This window comes from Pan troglodytes, chromosome 22 (assembly GCF_028858775.2).
Source record: "Pan troglodytes isolate AG18354 chromosome 22, NHGRI_mPanTro3-v2.0_pri, whole genome shotgun sequence".
In the NCBI taxonomy this organism is placed as follows: domain Eukaryota; kingdom Metazoa; phylum Chordata; class Mammalia; order Primates; family Hominidae; genus Pan; species Pan troglodytes.
Window position 1 is genome coordinate 33,733,694 of NC_072420.2, and position 15,202 is coordinate 33,748,895.

The window sequence follows — 15,202 nt, forward strand, 5'->3', positions numbered from 1 at the left end:
AACTCGCGATGCAAATTTAGGATGTGGCTGTGAAGAGAGATTCTGGGTGGAAATAAAAATATTTTGGCCTTCCTGGTCAAGGACCAGGGCAGATCCTGTTGTAGTCTCCGTGCCCCAGGGCTGGCCCGAGAATGAGCCCCTGAAAAGACAGCGGGTACGGGCACAGTAAGAACATCCCCTGGTCCAGGGTCCTCTCTCTGACAATATTTTTGGTGGCCACTGGCCACCCTGGAACTGGGGGTGCAGAAGATTTCCCCAGTCAGAACCCCATTTCTTGAGTCGCATAGCTGAGCCTGGCTCACACAGGCAGGCACCCTTTGCTTAGACTTAAAGACTGCTCCGTCCCCTAGCAAGGGACAGGCACTTCCTGCTCCTCCAGCAGGGAAAGTCGGACTGCTGGCCAGGACAGCAGTGGCCCAGGGATTGGGTGCTGGAGGCCTAGTTTTTCACTGATGGGCCTGGCTTTTTGCAAAGGCTGGGAGGGATTTGGAGAGGCTGAGCAGCTGGGGGCTGAAGACGGGTGGAAAGCCTCCTGCCCCCACCACCCCAACAGCGCCATGTGAATCCAAGAAGAAGGAAGGGCAGGGTGTAGTCGTTTTTATTCTGAAATCCCGTTTGAAATGAAACTTGAAAAGAATTCAAAACTGGGTCCAGCTGCAGCCACAGACACACTCAGAGGGACTCCAGGATGCTGGAACGTAGACCAGTGGGCGCTGAGAACCTGGCCGGTGGGGGTAGGGGTCTTGATTGCAATTTTGGCTCTTCCACACCCACTGCCAGGCAGGTGTACTGGTGCAGGCTCTGAGCATGCTTGGTGTCTGTATAGAAGGACGGTTGTTGAAAGGCAATAAATCAAGTCTTACCCTCCACCCCTGCACCCAAGCTTTCAGTAGCAACCAGCCACCAGCCAGGCCAGGCAAGACCAGGGCCTCTGAAGAAGGAGGGGCTGTGTCCAGCCAGGCTTTGGGCCCTCCTCCATGCCAGCCGCCTAAACTGTGCACCCAGCTGGGGGCCTTGACCACGGTGGGTGAGACTGGAGCAGCTCTGGACGTGGAGGAGGAAGACACTGGCACACAGTGCACATCCCCTAGAACAGGTGGCTACTCGCCGAGGGTGGCCCTGGACTGGTGGGGGCCAAGGTAGAGGACTCAGCCAGTGGCTGGGCTTTGATGTAGGACAGGATAAGACTGTGTGCAACCACTTTGACTTTGATGGGCTCTTCATTGGCAGTGGGCTCCTCACCAAGTAGGGAAGGGAAAGAGGTAACTGTTTCCGGGATCTGCTGCAGTCTTCCCTGCCACACTGCAGTCCCCTCTGGGGAGCATTCGTTGGGAGATTCTCAACAGGCTGGACTGCAGCTCAGCCTCCTCCCCAGCCCCACTGTGTGGCTCTGCAGCACCCCAGCTGTCAGCCTCTGAGTTTAGAAACTCACCACGCCCCAGGTCTTTGAGACTCCCCAACCCTCCTTAAGAACCTGGGAGCTGGCCGGGGCGCAGTGGCTCAAGCCTGTAATCCCAGCACTGTGGGAGGCTGAGGTGGGCAGACCACCTGAGGTTGGGAGTTAGAGACCAGCCTGATCAAAATGCAGAAACTCCATCTCTATTAAACGTACAAAATTAGCCAGATGTGGTGGCACATGCCTGTGATCCCAGCTACTCGGGAGGCTGAGGCAGAAGTGCTTGTACCCAGGAGGTGGAGGTTGCAATAAGCCGAGATCGTGCCATTGCACTTTGCACTCCAGCCTGAGCAACAAGAGTGAGACTCTGACTTAAAAAAAGAGGAAAAAAAAAAGAACTTGGGAGCTCAGCTGACCAGAGGTTGAGGGGCCAGTGGGCAGAACCCGAGCCTCCTCCTCTGGCCTCAGCACCCCAGGGCATTGTCCCTGGGCTCCTCACTCTCTCATATGGGCAGGAGCCAAAGAGAAATGACACTCTCCTGGACTCAGTGTTGAAGGACTAACCCCTAATGCCCATGGAGTTGGAATTCTGCACCTTGGGGACAGGCAGTGAGCAGACGAGTGAAGTGAACCCACAGAGGTGTCACACTCCCAGTGAGGCCAGGAGTTCTAATGTGACTGCAGGAAGACATGGGTACTAAAGACACCCGTGGTGATTTGGGGTTCTGACAGCCATCCACCAGGGACCTGCCCTTCTCATTCCCAGACTGGGATCAGTGAGGAGCCCCTGGGCCAGGACATTGAATTTTAAAGCCCCCTAGATGCTCTTATGGATAAAACTACCCCAGTGGTGGAAAATGTCTGTCTCCCATTGGGGCCGAATCTACCTAGCAATCTGTCCAGACTTCTATTGAGTATTCACCTTGATGCTTCCTAAAAGTTCATCAGGAGGTGGCAAAGGAGTCCCCCTTCACCTGCCATGTCATTTTAAGTCACTCTTTCATTACAGATTTTGTGCCTAGTATCCCCCTTCTCCACACAAGCACCCCCATAGTACCAGCAGGGGTTATAGGGCCTTTGACAAGGGCCCCATACCAAGAGTGACCATTTATTTAGTCTCCGCAAAACTGTAAGGGAAGCCAGGATAAAGCCAGGCTATTCACAGCAGTGGTTGCTGTATTCAGTCCCATCCTGACTAGGGAGAGGGACGTGGGACAGCATGGGTGAGCATGGCCACTCCCTGGTTTGGAGGCAGCCAGCAGCTCATGGGCTATATCCCAGGGCTAAGCCCCAACTCCCTGTAAGTGAGGAGGCCATTCTAGGCAGGGCAGAGATGGGGATCACCCACAGCTACATCCTTACTCCGTATCTCTCCTCTAGGGCCCCAGTGATTGCTACTGGCTCTTTGTCTGTGGAAGAGGTTGGAGGTGGAGGACTGCAGCGAGGAACTGAAGAGGCAAAGCTGGGAGGAGGGAGTCAGGGCGGGGCTGAATCTCCAGGGAACTCAGGATATTAATAGGTGGAGGAGGCTAGGAGAGGAGGCGGATAGCGTTGACTGAGGTTTAGCCGGGGTAAGGCAGGGCACAGAGAGCTTTAAGAGCCTCAATTCATTCCATTCTCACTACAACCATTTGAGGAGGGTGCTATTATTGTCCTGTCTTACAAGTAAGGAAACTGAGTCACAGAAAGGGTAAGTGACTTGCTCAGGGGACACAGCCAGTAAATGAAAGTGGCAAGGTTGTTGTAATCCAGGGCCCACCCCAAGAGGCCACCTGGCCCGCACCCCAGCAGTCCCCAGACTCTGGCTCAGCTGCCGCCCCGGGAATCCTCTGCTGCCACCCCCTGTCCCCCACCCCGGCCCCCTTAGGTGGCGCTCCTAGTGCTTCCCCCCATGCCTGGACCCCATCTGTCCCCGACTCCCCCATCTGGGCGGCGGGCGGGGCTCACAGGCTTTAGCAATTAGCGGGCGCGGGTGGGCGCGCGGCGCGGGCGGAGGAAGGGCCGGAGCAGGTGAGCCGCGGCGGAGCCTCATTAGGGCGGCCCGCACGCCCCGCGAGGGACCGTCGTTAGTGCCAAGACAGCTGCCGCTCCTGCCGGCCTGGGGCCGCAGCCGGAATCCCGGGCCACATCCCCTGCCCCGTTGTGCCTTCCACACCTCGGGCAGTCACTAGGAAAAGGGTCGCCAACTGAAAGGCCTGCAGGAACCAGGATGATACCTGCGCCAGTCCCGCGGCTGCTGCGAGTGCGCGCTCTCCTGCCAGGGGGACTTCAGACCCTCCTTTACAGCACACCGAGGGCCCTGCAGACACGCGAGCGGGCCTTCAGTTTGCAAACCGTGAAAGCGGGCGCGGTCCACCAGGACGATCTGGCAGGGCTCTGGGTGAGGAGGCCGCGTCTTTATTTGGGGTCCTCGGGCAGCCACGTTGCAGCTCTGGGGGAAGACTGCTCAAGGAACTCGCTCTGAACTGCGCGCTGATGTCCTCTCCGGCCCTCGCTTCCCCCGACCCCGCACAGGCTAACGGGAGACGCGCAGGCCCACCCCACCGGCTGGAGACCCCGGCACGGCCCGCATCCGCCAGAATTGAAGCAGCTGGCTTGGACGCGCGCAGTTTTCCTTTGGCGACATTGCAGCGTCGGTGCGGCCACAATCCGTCCACTGGTTGTGGGAACGGTTGGAGGTCCCCCAAGAAGGAGACACGCAGAGCTCTCCAGAACCGCCTACATGCGCACGGGGCCCAAACAGCCTCCCAAGGAGCACCCAGGTCCATGCACCCGAGCCCAAAATCACAGACCCGCTACGGGCTTTTGCACACCAGCTCCAAACACCTGAGTCCACGTGCACAGGCTCTCGCACAGGGGACTCACGCACCCGAGTTCGCGCTCACAGATCCACGCACACCGGTGCTTGCACACGCAAGGGCCTAGAACTGCAAAGCAGCGGCCTCTCTGGACCCCCTCCCTCCGGCCCTCCTGAGCCCTACTGAGTCCTGGAGGCCCTGTGACCCAGTGTCCTTGGACCGCAAGCATCCTGGTTTACCACCCCTATCCTGGCTGACCTGAGAGCTGGGGATCTTTTAAGCTTTGTATGCCCGGCCTCACCTTTTCCTCTGCCTCCCTCCCAGACCAGCCCGGCTCTCAGACACCTCTGCTTTCTAGGCAAAAGTTCTGGAGCCCAGAGCAAGGGCCACAGGTGCAATGCAGTCCAAACAGGACCACGAGCAATTCTCTCTCCTTCATCCTCAGATTTGGCAGTAGAAGCTTGTTTTTCAGAACAGGGCTGGAGTGGCCTCTTTGAAACTCTGAACATGTTTCAACTGTAGAATAGAGCCATAATGGGTGATCTTGGAAGCTCCGTGGGCCGATCAGGCTCTGCCCCAATACCCGAGCCCTCTGGGTGTCCTGGTCCACCTCAGAGCAGAGGTCCTGGGAGCCCCTGCCGGCAGGGAGGCTGTGATGGGTGAGAACAGCCCTCCTCCGTGTGTCCTGTGTGCACTAAGAGAATTCACTGGCCTCTGCTGAAGCAGAGTTTAGACAGTTCTAGAAAGGAGTTGTCCTTGGTTGTGGGGCTTCCCTAGGGTGGAAACTGTGGTTTGGACATCCTTGTACCTTCAGGGTACCTGCTAGATATAAGGACTCACAAAAAAATGAATGAACGAATGAACGAGTGGCACAGTGCAAGTCAGGAGGTTTGGAGAGTGTGGGGAACAAGGTGGAAGTGTAAAAGTCCTGAATCCTTCATTGATGGGGGATACTGAGGCCTAAAGGATGGTGAGCACTTTTATTCTATCCAAGGCAGCTGGATTCAGACCAAAGCCCTATACTACAGTGATCCAGGTTATGAGACCTTCCTGATCCTCTCTTCTTATGTAAATAGAGTAATTAATAGTAGCACCTGACAACTGTGCTGCTGTGAGGATTAAATGAAACATCCCAGGAGTCGCCCTCTGCATGGTCCCAGCAGTGAATGGATGCCCTGGGCCCAAGGACCTGCCCAGAGTGCAGCTGCTGCTGGGTGTGGACTCCCACAGTTGAGTCTCCCCCCACCCAAGCAGCCAGGAATCTGTAGGTCATAGTGGGGCAGTCACCATGGAGACCATGAAGAGGCGGTTGGGTGTGGGGTGGTATGCTGCCTTGGCCAAGCTCTGCCAGCTGAGTGACCTTGGACAAGAGACATGAGCTTTCTTAGCCTTGGCTTCCTTCTCTGTAAAGTAGGGGTGATGCTAGTACCATCTTCACAGGCCATCTGGCCTGAGAGGGAGAACCTGGCACACCACACATATCCAATTAAGCAGAAGAAGGTGCCTGACTGCATGAGTGTCATCCCACTGAATCTTCTGGGAGGTCCTACAAGGTATGGTCTCTGTTACTCTGGGTGACATGACCTGTCCTGCAGCATCACAAGGGGTCTGTATGCCTCGGGGCCCCAAGGAACAACTCAGCACTGTCCCTGAGCTCTGTACAGGTTCCACTTCCCAAACCCCCCCAACGCAAGGCAAGGCCTCTGTTCTCACCTTTGCATGCCCTGGGGTGCCTGGTACTGAGCATGATGCACGGTTAGCTCTCTGGGAATATCCTTTGCATTGCATTGTGGACAAGGAGGGCCCATGCTCTACATGGAAAACAGACCTGGGTCTTTTTTTTTTTAGATGGAGTCTCGCTCTGTCACCCAGGCTGGAGTGTGCAGTGGCACGATCTCAGTTCACTGCAACCCTGCCCTGGGTTCAAGCCATCTTCATGCCTCAGCTTCCCAAGTAACTGGGATTACAGGTGCACGCCACCATGCCCAGCTAATTTTTGTATTTTTAGTAGAGACAGGGTTTCACCATGTTGGCCAGGCTGGTCTCAAACTCCTGACCTCAGGTGACCCATTCACCTTGGCCTCCCAAAGTGCTGGGATTACAGGTGTGAGGCACCGCACTTGGCCCAGACCTGAGTCCTTTTAAAGGAGGGAGCCAGGATCAGAAAGGAACTGATTGAAGGAAAAGTTGCCTGTGAAGCCCAAGCCCCAGCCTCACGGTCCCATCCCCCCATCCACCCATTGAGGAGAGTCCACCCTCTCAGGCCCAGGCCTGCTGTTCCCTCCATCTGTGCCCCTCAGATGCCCAGTGTAAGGGGTGAGCTGGAGAGCTAAGGATCTGCTTGTTCTGGAATTGCAGCTGGGAGCCTCGGGAAGAACAGTGGTGGCGCCTCCTGGGAGCTGGGCATGGGGCTCCCCATCAGTTCCAGCTCTGACCTCTCTGGGCTGTTCAGGAAAAGGCAGCAGTGCTAATGAAGACACTGGAGGACAGTGTGGCTTAGTCAGCACAGGAAGGAAATGACTTAGTGCAGCCGGGTGCTGGCAGGCGACCACAGCAGGGGCAGGCAGCCCATAAGACCAGCACAGCCAGGAGGCCACACTCCCCCGCCCCACCCTGGGCTTGCCTTCTTTGCCCCTCTCTTTCCCTTCACCACCCTCCACAGCCAATTTGCTTGTCATCACCCACCTTTTTGTGTTTAACCCATCAGCTCTTCCTACCTCATTCACTATTTTTTTTGTTTGTTTTAATTAAGGTCGAATGCATGTCACACAAAGTTAACCATTTTAAGGTGAACAGTTTCAGGGGCATTGACAATATCGTGCAGCCACCACCTCTGTCTCATTCCAAAACATTTTCATCACTGCAAAGTAAAACCTGGACCCACTGAGTAGTTCCTCCTCACTCCCCCATCCCTACCCCTACCAATCTACTTTCTGTGTCTATGGATTCACTGATTCTAGATACTTTATATAAACGGAGTCATAAAATATGTGGCCTTTTGTGACTGGCTTCTTTCACTTAGCATAATGTTTTTGAGGTTCAGCCACATTGTTGCATGTATCCCTACTTCATTCCTTCTTCCAGTGGAATCATATTCTGTTGTGGGTGTGTGCTACATTTTGTTTATCCATTCATCTGTTGGTGATTTCATTCACTTCTGAGTAACTCCTCAGGTCCTGGTATACAACCTGCCACAGTGAAAAGAGGCCTGTTCCAGGAGTTTAAAAATCTAGGTCTCTGACCGGGTTGAGCATCCTCCAGCGAGTTGCTTGACCTTTCTGGGCCTCTATCTACTCATCTACAAAGTGAAAAGCTTGGCAAAGGACATTTCAAGTTATGATTCTCTGTGACTTTTTACAGCCCTGAAGTCCACCCTGCCACTTGTAGAATGTATTTCATGTCCTCCCTGCCACAGGTGTGTGTCAAGAACCCCATAACAAATGTCCCAGAACTTGCACAGTGCCCCCAGCAGATCAGGATGCCTGAACAAATCTCTGCCTTTGGGTCTTAGGGAGCCAGAATCTCTGCGAGATGCCTGGCTGAAGTAGGTAGTGTATTGTGAGTGATTCCCTTATTCAATATCCAGCCAGACTTTCATCAGTTGTGACTTGGAAAGGAAATGACCAACTAACTTGTAACTTGTTCAGATCCTCATTATGATATAGTTAAGAGACGCATTTTAAGAAGTGGGCACTAAACTATATAGTGAAGATCCCACATAAATCTGGGGCTAGGGGTAGTGGAAAAACTGCTATCCTTACTCCTGTAGTTCATCTTCTCAGCCTTTTATCCAGTACACGTTTAATGTGCCAGGTGGATGTGGAGAACACTCAGTGACAGCAGCTGCATCAGGTACATCTGAACTTGATGGCCACCACATTACCCCATCCCCTGCTTTAGGCAGGTTAGAAACATACAGAGAAACTGCTTTAAAAACATGCTTGTCCTCAACATTTAAGAGCTTTGAAATGGACCCTGATTGGAGTGGGGTGATCAAGTTGGCTTTTCCATTTGAACTTGAACTTAAAGGGGAAAAAACTTTATGTAGGGAAGGTACCAAGCTCACGATTTACCGAGCTTCCATAGTCCAAAAAGAATTTGAGGGGTTTGTCTGAACCATGTTACAGAATTGAAAAGTATTTTCATACAATTGAAAGTCAGAAAATGGGAGGCACTTGCTATATTGTTCTAACGTGTTAGCTCGTGGGCCTCACTCATATATTTAATCTTTTTTTGTTAAGAGAAAGAAGTCATACCTCATGTTTGTTTGTTTTTTAACTTTTATTCCAAAAAGAATTTTGGAATATGGAGGCTCTGTAAACTGAGATCATAATTTCACCTCCTTTTTTTTTTTTTTTTTTTTGAGACAGTTTCGCTCTTGTCACCCAGGCTGGAGTGCAATGACACAATCTCAGCTCACTGCAACCTCTGCCTCCCAGGTTCAAGTGATTCTCCTACCTCAGCCTCCCAAGTAGCTGGGATTACAGGCGTGCACCACCACACCTGGCTAATCTTTGTATTTTTAGTAGAGATGGAGTTTCACCATGTTGGCCAGGCTGGTCTTGAACTCCTGACTTGAGGTGATCCACCCGCCTCGGCCTCCCAAAGTGCTGGGAGCCATCACGCCCAGCCCCTCCTTCCCTTTTAAGACTCCAACTTTCCTCTGGCATTTTCAATTCCCTTGCCCTGCTCAATTTCCCTTTCCCCATATGCTACTTATTACTGATTAATTTTGTTGTTTATTGTCTGTCTTCCACACTAGAATATAAGCTCCACTGGGCAGAAATATTTGTCTATATTGATCACTGATGTACAATGGTATCCAGCCCATAAGAAGTGCTCCATAAATATCTGTTAAACTAATGAAATGAATGCATGCAGGTGATTTTTGCCACTGAACTGTTTTGTAACTAGAATGCAAGTGACATAAAGCTTCATTAGGATTCTCACATGAGAAAATACAAGCAAAAATCTGATCCTGTGAAAAGTGTAGCATCAAACTTCATTTTCCTTCCAGAAAATGCTTTTTAAAAACCTGCCAAGTCTTGGAGGCTGGCCTTTTATTGGTTCTGGGGTGTGGGGCAAACAAGGGATTTTCTGAAATAATTTATCAGTTACTATCAACAAATTTGCTAAAGCTTGACATATAACATTCGCCACTGTGAACAAAAGCTGCCTCCCAAAGTCCCTTGGGTAGTCTTTGCGCACACTAAAAATCCAGAGCTTGAGGCATAAGACTGACCTTAACATTAAATGAATTCATGGTTGGACACTTTGTTCTAATCCTTTGTGAAGCAAACTCCTTGGATTTTTAAAACATGCTATTGGATGAATCTTTCCAATGAGGAGCATATAAATATCTCCTTTAGTAGTTCCTACAAAGCATCCATGTCAATGTCATTAACAGAATGGGAATGATATTGGAGGGAGTGGGAGGTGGTTGCAACTTGCAATTCAGACAGCCAGTGAAAATCTTAACATTAAGTATCCTTAAAAAAAAAAAAAAAAACCCTCAGTGGTTGTATTTATCCTGAATGCAAAACTGTCCCCTTTGTTGAGATCGGCTGAACTAACTCAGCCTGGAGAACAATGTTGAGGCTGCTGGCGGGCCATGTGCTAATGTGCTCATGCATTACAGGCCGCAACAGATGGCTGTGAGAACACTCGGCCTGCCCCGCCTGGGTCAGGATGCAGAGCCCAATGCCTGTTTCCAGTGCTGTCCCGCTATGAAAACACTGCTTCTCTGGGGAGAGGCGATGGCTGGCCTGGGGGAGGCCAGCCATGTCTGTTCTACCCAATTCAAGGGCAAAGGTGCAAGGGAATAATGATCAGGGGTTTGTTTGAGCCATGTTACAGAATTGAAAAGTATTTTCATACAATTGAAAGTCAGAAAATGGGAGACACTTGCTATATTGTTCTATCATGTTAGCTCACAGGCCTCATTCATACATTTAATCTTTTTTTGTTAAGAGAAAGAAGCCACACCTCATGTTTTTATTTTTTTAACTTTTGTTTTAGACTCGGATACAGGTGCAGGTTTGTCATATGGGTAAATTGCATGTCATGGGGGTTTGAGGTACAGATTATTTTGTCACCCTGATAATAAGCATAGTACCGGATAGGTAGTTTTTTTTATCCTCTCTTTCCTCCCACCCTCCACCCTCAAGTAGGTCCTGGTATCTGTTTTTCCCTTCTTTGTGTTCATATTTACTCAATTTTTAGCTCCCACTTATAAGTGAGAACATGTGGTATTTGGCTTTCTGTTCCTGTGTTAGTTTGCTTAGGATAATGACCTCCAGCTCCATCCATATTCCTGCAAAAGATATGATCTCATTCTTTTTTATGGCTGCATAATATTCCATCGTGAATATGTACCACATTTTCTCTATCCAGTCCATTGTTGATGGGCATTTAGGTTGATTCCATGTCTTCGCTACTGTGAATAGTGCCGCAATGAACATATGCACACATGTGTCTTTATGGTAGGGAGATTTAGTCTTCTCCTATGACCAGGATGTGGTGTTTTGAGTATAGTTCTAATTTTTCTTTCCTTCCCTCTGACAAGTTTCTCTTCAATCTTTCCCTACATCCCAGTGAATCAGTGAGAAAGCAAAACAACCCCTCCTGTCCCCCCACACCAAAACCAAACCAAAACAAACAAAAAATCCGCCAGGCTTTCTTACAACTACAAAGTGAAGCTACAGAGAAATTCCTTTGGAAACATGTTTGCAAAGGGATGTTTGTCCCTGTATCCCTACAAATGAGAAGAAAACCAACATTAGCCATCACGTTTGCTCTTCCCATCCCACCCTGAAGCAAAGGCTCAGGCAGGTGTGGCTGGTCCAGCAGCTCAAGGCCCAATGTCCTGGGAGGGAATGTGGGGGTCACTGGCTCTCTTTAGTTGTGGACTCTACCTACAGAGCCAGGCCAACCTGTCCAAGCAGCCCTGCCTGCTTCTCCAGCTCATGCCCCCAGAGCTGGGCACTGGAACTCACTCACTCGGAGCCAGGTCCCCTGAGATGAGAGTGGCACCTCAGAGACATCACCCCAGAGTCACCCCAGATACATGCAGAGACAGAGAAGCACCACAGGCACACAGAGCAGTATGGACTATCAACCCCTATGCTCAACTCTCTGAAACAGATAAGCAGATGTATGGCTGGCTTGTGGTCTTCAAAGTTGGTCTAAGTTTCCTGGTGTTCATATAGGAGCACTGGGAAGCTGGCATGTGGATTACTGATGTAGAATGGTGTTCAGTCTATAGTAAGCTGGAAGCTCCCCACCTGCCTGTCTGTCACACTCAGCATGCCTTCTGTTGATGCCACTGTGTGGATAAGCATAGTGTCTCCAGGGAGCCCTGTCAAAACGCCCATTGCCTGGGAAGGAATACACAGCAAGTCACTGGCACTGGTTAGTCTATAAACGCCCATTGCCTGGGAAGGAATACACAGCAAGTCACTGGCACTGGTTAGTCTGTAAAGTACTAGTGATAACATGAAGTAGGGCACTGACAGCGTGGAAAGGTAAATTTTACCTGTAAGGGAAGGAGGGAAGGCAGGAAAGAGGGAGAACTTGAGATCAACAGGGCTGGTGCCATGAGGATCGGAAGTAGGCTATGGGGAAGGACATTTCAAGGCCGTAGTGGTGAGGATGCAGGTTAGGTACCATAACAAGCAAGTTCCAAGACAGCAGCTTAGATAAAGTTACAGTCTAGGGAGGTGGCCCAGGGCTGGTTTGAAAGCTTCATGGTATGAACAACCCAATTCCCTCCCTCTTATTTTTCTGCTATCCTCAACACAGTCTCCATCTTGCTACTCCAAGCCTGCCATCATGCCCATATTCTGGGAAGGAGTATGGAGCAGGGAGGGTTCTCCTTCCTTTTAAGGTACAAACCAAGAATGGCATACGTCACTTCTGCTTGTATTCCCTGGGACAGAACCTAGCTACAGGGTCACATCAAACTGCAACACAGGTCAGAAAATGTGGGCTTCATCTGGGTGGCCACATGCTAGCTAAAACCTTTACTAAAAAGGGAGGGTGGACACTGGGGACAAGAAGTAGTCTGTGTCACACCAGGCTGAGGAAGGGAGGTCCCCCTCAAAGAGCTCTGCATCCACAGCTTCTGACTCACAGTCCACCCACAACACAAACCCAGACTGAAACCTGCATTCTCAGGGAGAGGGAATGAATTTCTATAGGAGCTGTGGGGAAATGGGAAATTTTAAATAAGAATAGTCCATTTTTCTAGCACTTGCTAGTCTGTAGGGCCTTTTACATTTTACATGTGTTACCTCCTTTAAAATGAGAAGCAGGTGCAATGTGCGCAACTTCCCTTTCACAGGTGAGGAGGTGGCGGCGGGGGCTTGCCCAGGCTCCCACAGTGGAAACGAGCAGAGCCTAGGGGTCTCTGAATGACTCCCAGCCCACTGGGCAGCCCAGACAAGCTCTCAGTCCCACTGACGCAGGCATCCATAGGCTAACATGGAATAAGACCATCATAACACGACGTGATGCCCTTGTTCATGCCCAGCCTTTGGGGGCTGCCCTCCTAACCTCTGTGCCTTCCCTGAAGGGGGTACAGGCAGTCATATTTTGTGTAGCTTCATGACACAGAATCAGCTGCTCATTACGGAACGCATCTTTTTCATTCCACCTTCCCCCATGGCCTATCACTGAAGTGAGCCTTGTTTTGCAAGGCACATCTTCATTCTTGGTGTGTTAGGAAGGAAAAGGAAAAAACGCCTATAATCCACATAAGGCACACAGAATCAAGTGGAATCCAATTCCTCCAAGTTCAAGATGAAGGAAGCTAGATGCAGAGGCTGAATTATGACAACAGACATGTCAGTTCATTCCCGGAGTCTAAGATCTAAGACCATGGCCAGGATCAAGCTGCGTTTGAAGGGGCTCTTACCAATCACCATGAAATTCCAGTGTGCCTGAATCACTATGACTTGGAACCTTTGGATTTCTGCCAAATCACAATTTGGACTCTATCCACAAAGCCAGGCTGTGGCTCTTTCCTTCTTTCCTGATTCATGCTCTGCCTTCACCCCTTTCATTGCTTTTTAAAGGTTTATCTTGAAAAGTCTTGTTCAGCCTGAGAACTATCTTTCCCATCAGCCATTTTCCTCTGCTTCTTAAACTTCCAGGTCAGGGATTCTCTGGAGTATTAAAGGGGGCTCAGCTGATGGTCCTCAGCTCCATTGTGCCCTGTTAGGCAAGTACCTGTCCTGGTGCAGTGACCCAGACATGCAAGAGAAAGGCTGTGGACTTGGGCAGCACTGTCTGGTAGAACATTCCATGATGATGGAAATGGTCTGTATCTACGCTGGCTAATATGGTGGCCACATGTGGCCATCAAGCACTCAAAATGTGGCCAGTATGACTGTGGAACTGAACTTTCAGTTTTATTTAATTTTAATTAACTTTAACTTCAATAGCCACAGGTGGCTGTTGTTCACTATATTGGACAGTGCAGCTCTACAAGCAGAGGCCACAGGATCTCTGGACCTCACCGGGTGCATCATCAATCTTGGATTTCCCCTGCTAAAACCCATACAATCTGGCCAGGCTCAAAATGCAGAGGGTTTTCTCAAAGTGAGAAGTATGGCTTTTACCACAAAACATTATTTGTATTGATTCCATTTGCAAGAAAAACCATCATTCTGGACCAGCTGAGATCATCTGATTTCTGAAGAATCACAGAGTTAGAACTGTTGGCCGATTACTTGTAGACATCTGTGACGACAAGCTTACGTCACTACCCTTGCCCCTCTCTAACCCACTCCCAACACCTACAACTCTTATTTCTATCCTTCTTCTTCATAAAACTCATTTTCCATTTTTCCCTCTAGCCTAAATCATGAGCACTAGCACCTTATCAGCAGCCAAGAAAAGCACATCATGTTTCCTTTACTGACTTTCTCATTAAGTTGCCCCCATTTCTCCCCCTACTCAAATAGTTGAAGATAGGAGTTTCAAAGGTTTTGTTTTAGAAGGTATGCCTACTGTCCATAAAAACTTTCCCCAGGTCTTTGATGACCCTCTGGAAAGTTATTTAATTTTCCCAAGATCTGTTGTAGATAAAGAAATTCTTTGGGTAGGGAGGATAGACTTGACACAAGCTCAACTGCAAAAGGATTATTGGGTTAATACGGTAGTTGTTGACTCTTCTTCAGGGATTCTCAATAATGGTCCTGTTACATTTGGGGCCAGATACTTCTCTGTGGTGGAGGCTGTCCTGCACAGTGTAGGATGTTCAGCAGTATCCCTGGCCTCTACTTGCCAGTTGCCAGTGATACCCTGTCCCCAGTTGGGAAAACTGAAAATGTCACCAGACATTGCCAAGCATCCCCTGGGGGACAAAATCTCCCCCAGTTGAAAATCCCTGCTCTACTTCCATTGAACATCCACACTGAGCTGAGACAAGAGAGCAGAAGAGGAAAAAGCCACACAAAGCCATCCATTTCTATTTGAATCCTTAACTGTCATGATCCTCTTTCTTGTTTAGAATTCTTATTAGTAATGGACTTTTGCCCTAAACTTTGAGAAGTGAGAGGAGAGGAGGACATGGTGATTTTGCCTACATATCTCTGGAACATATTTTGGAACCAAGAAAGGTAGATCTGAAAATGCCAGGAGCTTGATTCATTTGGTTTCCTACATGGGAACTGTTTAAAATTAAGAGACAATGCACTCTGATATGACTCGCCAATTGTACACTGAATTCAATAAAATGTTAATAAGAAAAGTTCACATGAATTGCACTCTTACCATATGCTCAGCATTGTTGCAGGTGTACTGATTCAATGACTATTTTTATTCCTACTTTACCCATGAGGAATCGGAAGCACAGACATCATGCAGTTAGTGAGTTGCAGAGATGGGATTCAACATCCCAGGCATATAAGGATTGCGCTGTATGGGCAGACCAAAAAAGTATACATGGCCCCTCTAAATTTTATTTTTAAAAACATTGATTTTTAAATTAACTTTTCACTGTGGA

The 15,202-nt window shown here is 49.7% G+C and overlaps 1 long non-coding RNA gene across 1 annotated transcript; it reads left to right on the plus strand.

The window, feature by feature from the left end:
- Positions 1-5,475: 5,475 nt before the first annotated feature.
- Positions 5,476-7,183, plus strand: LOC129138270 (uncharacterized). Its single transcript, XR_008541419.2, has 2 exons — positions 5,476-5,747; positions 6,553-7,183. It is a non-coding gene; the product is annotated as an uncharacterized LOC129138270 (long non-coding RNA).
- The last annotated feature ends 8,019 nt before the right edge of the window (positions 7,184-15,202 follow it).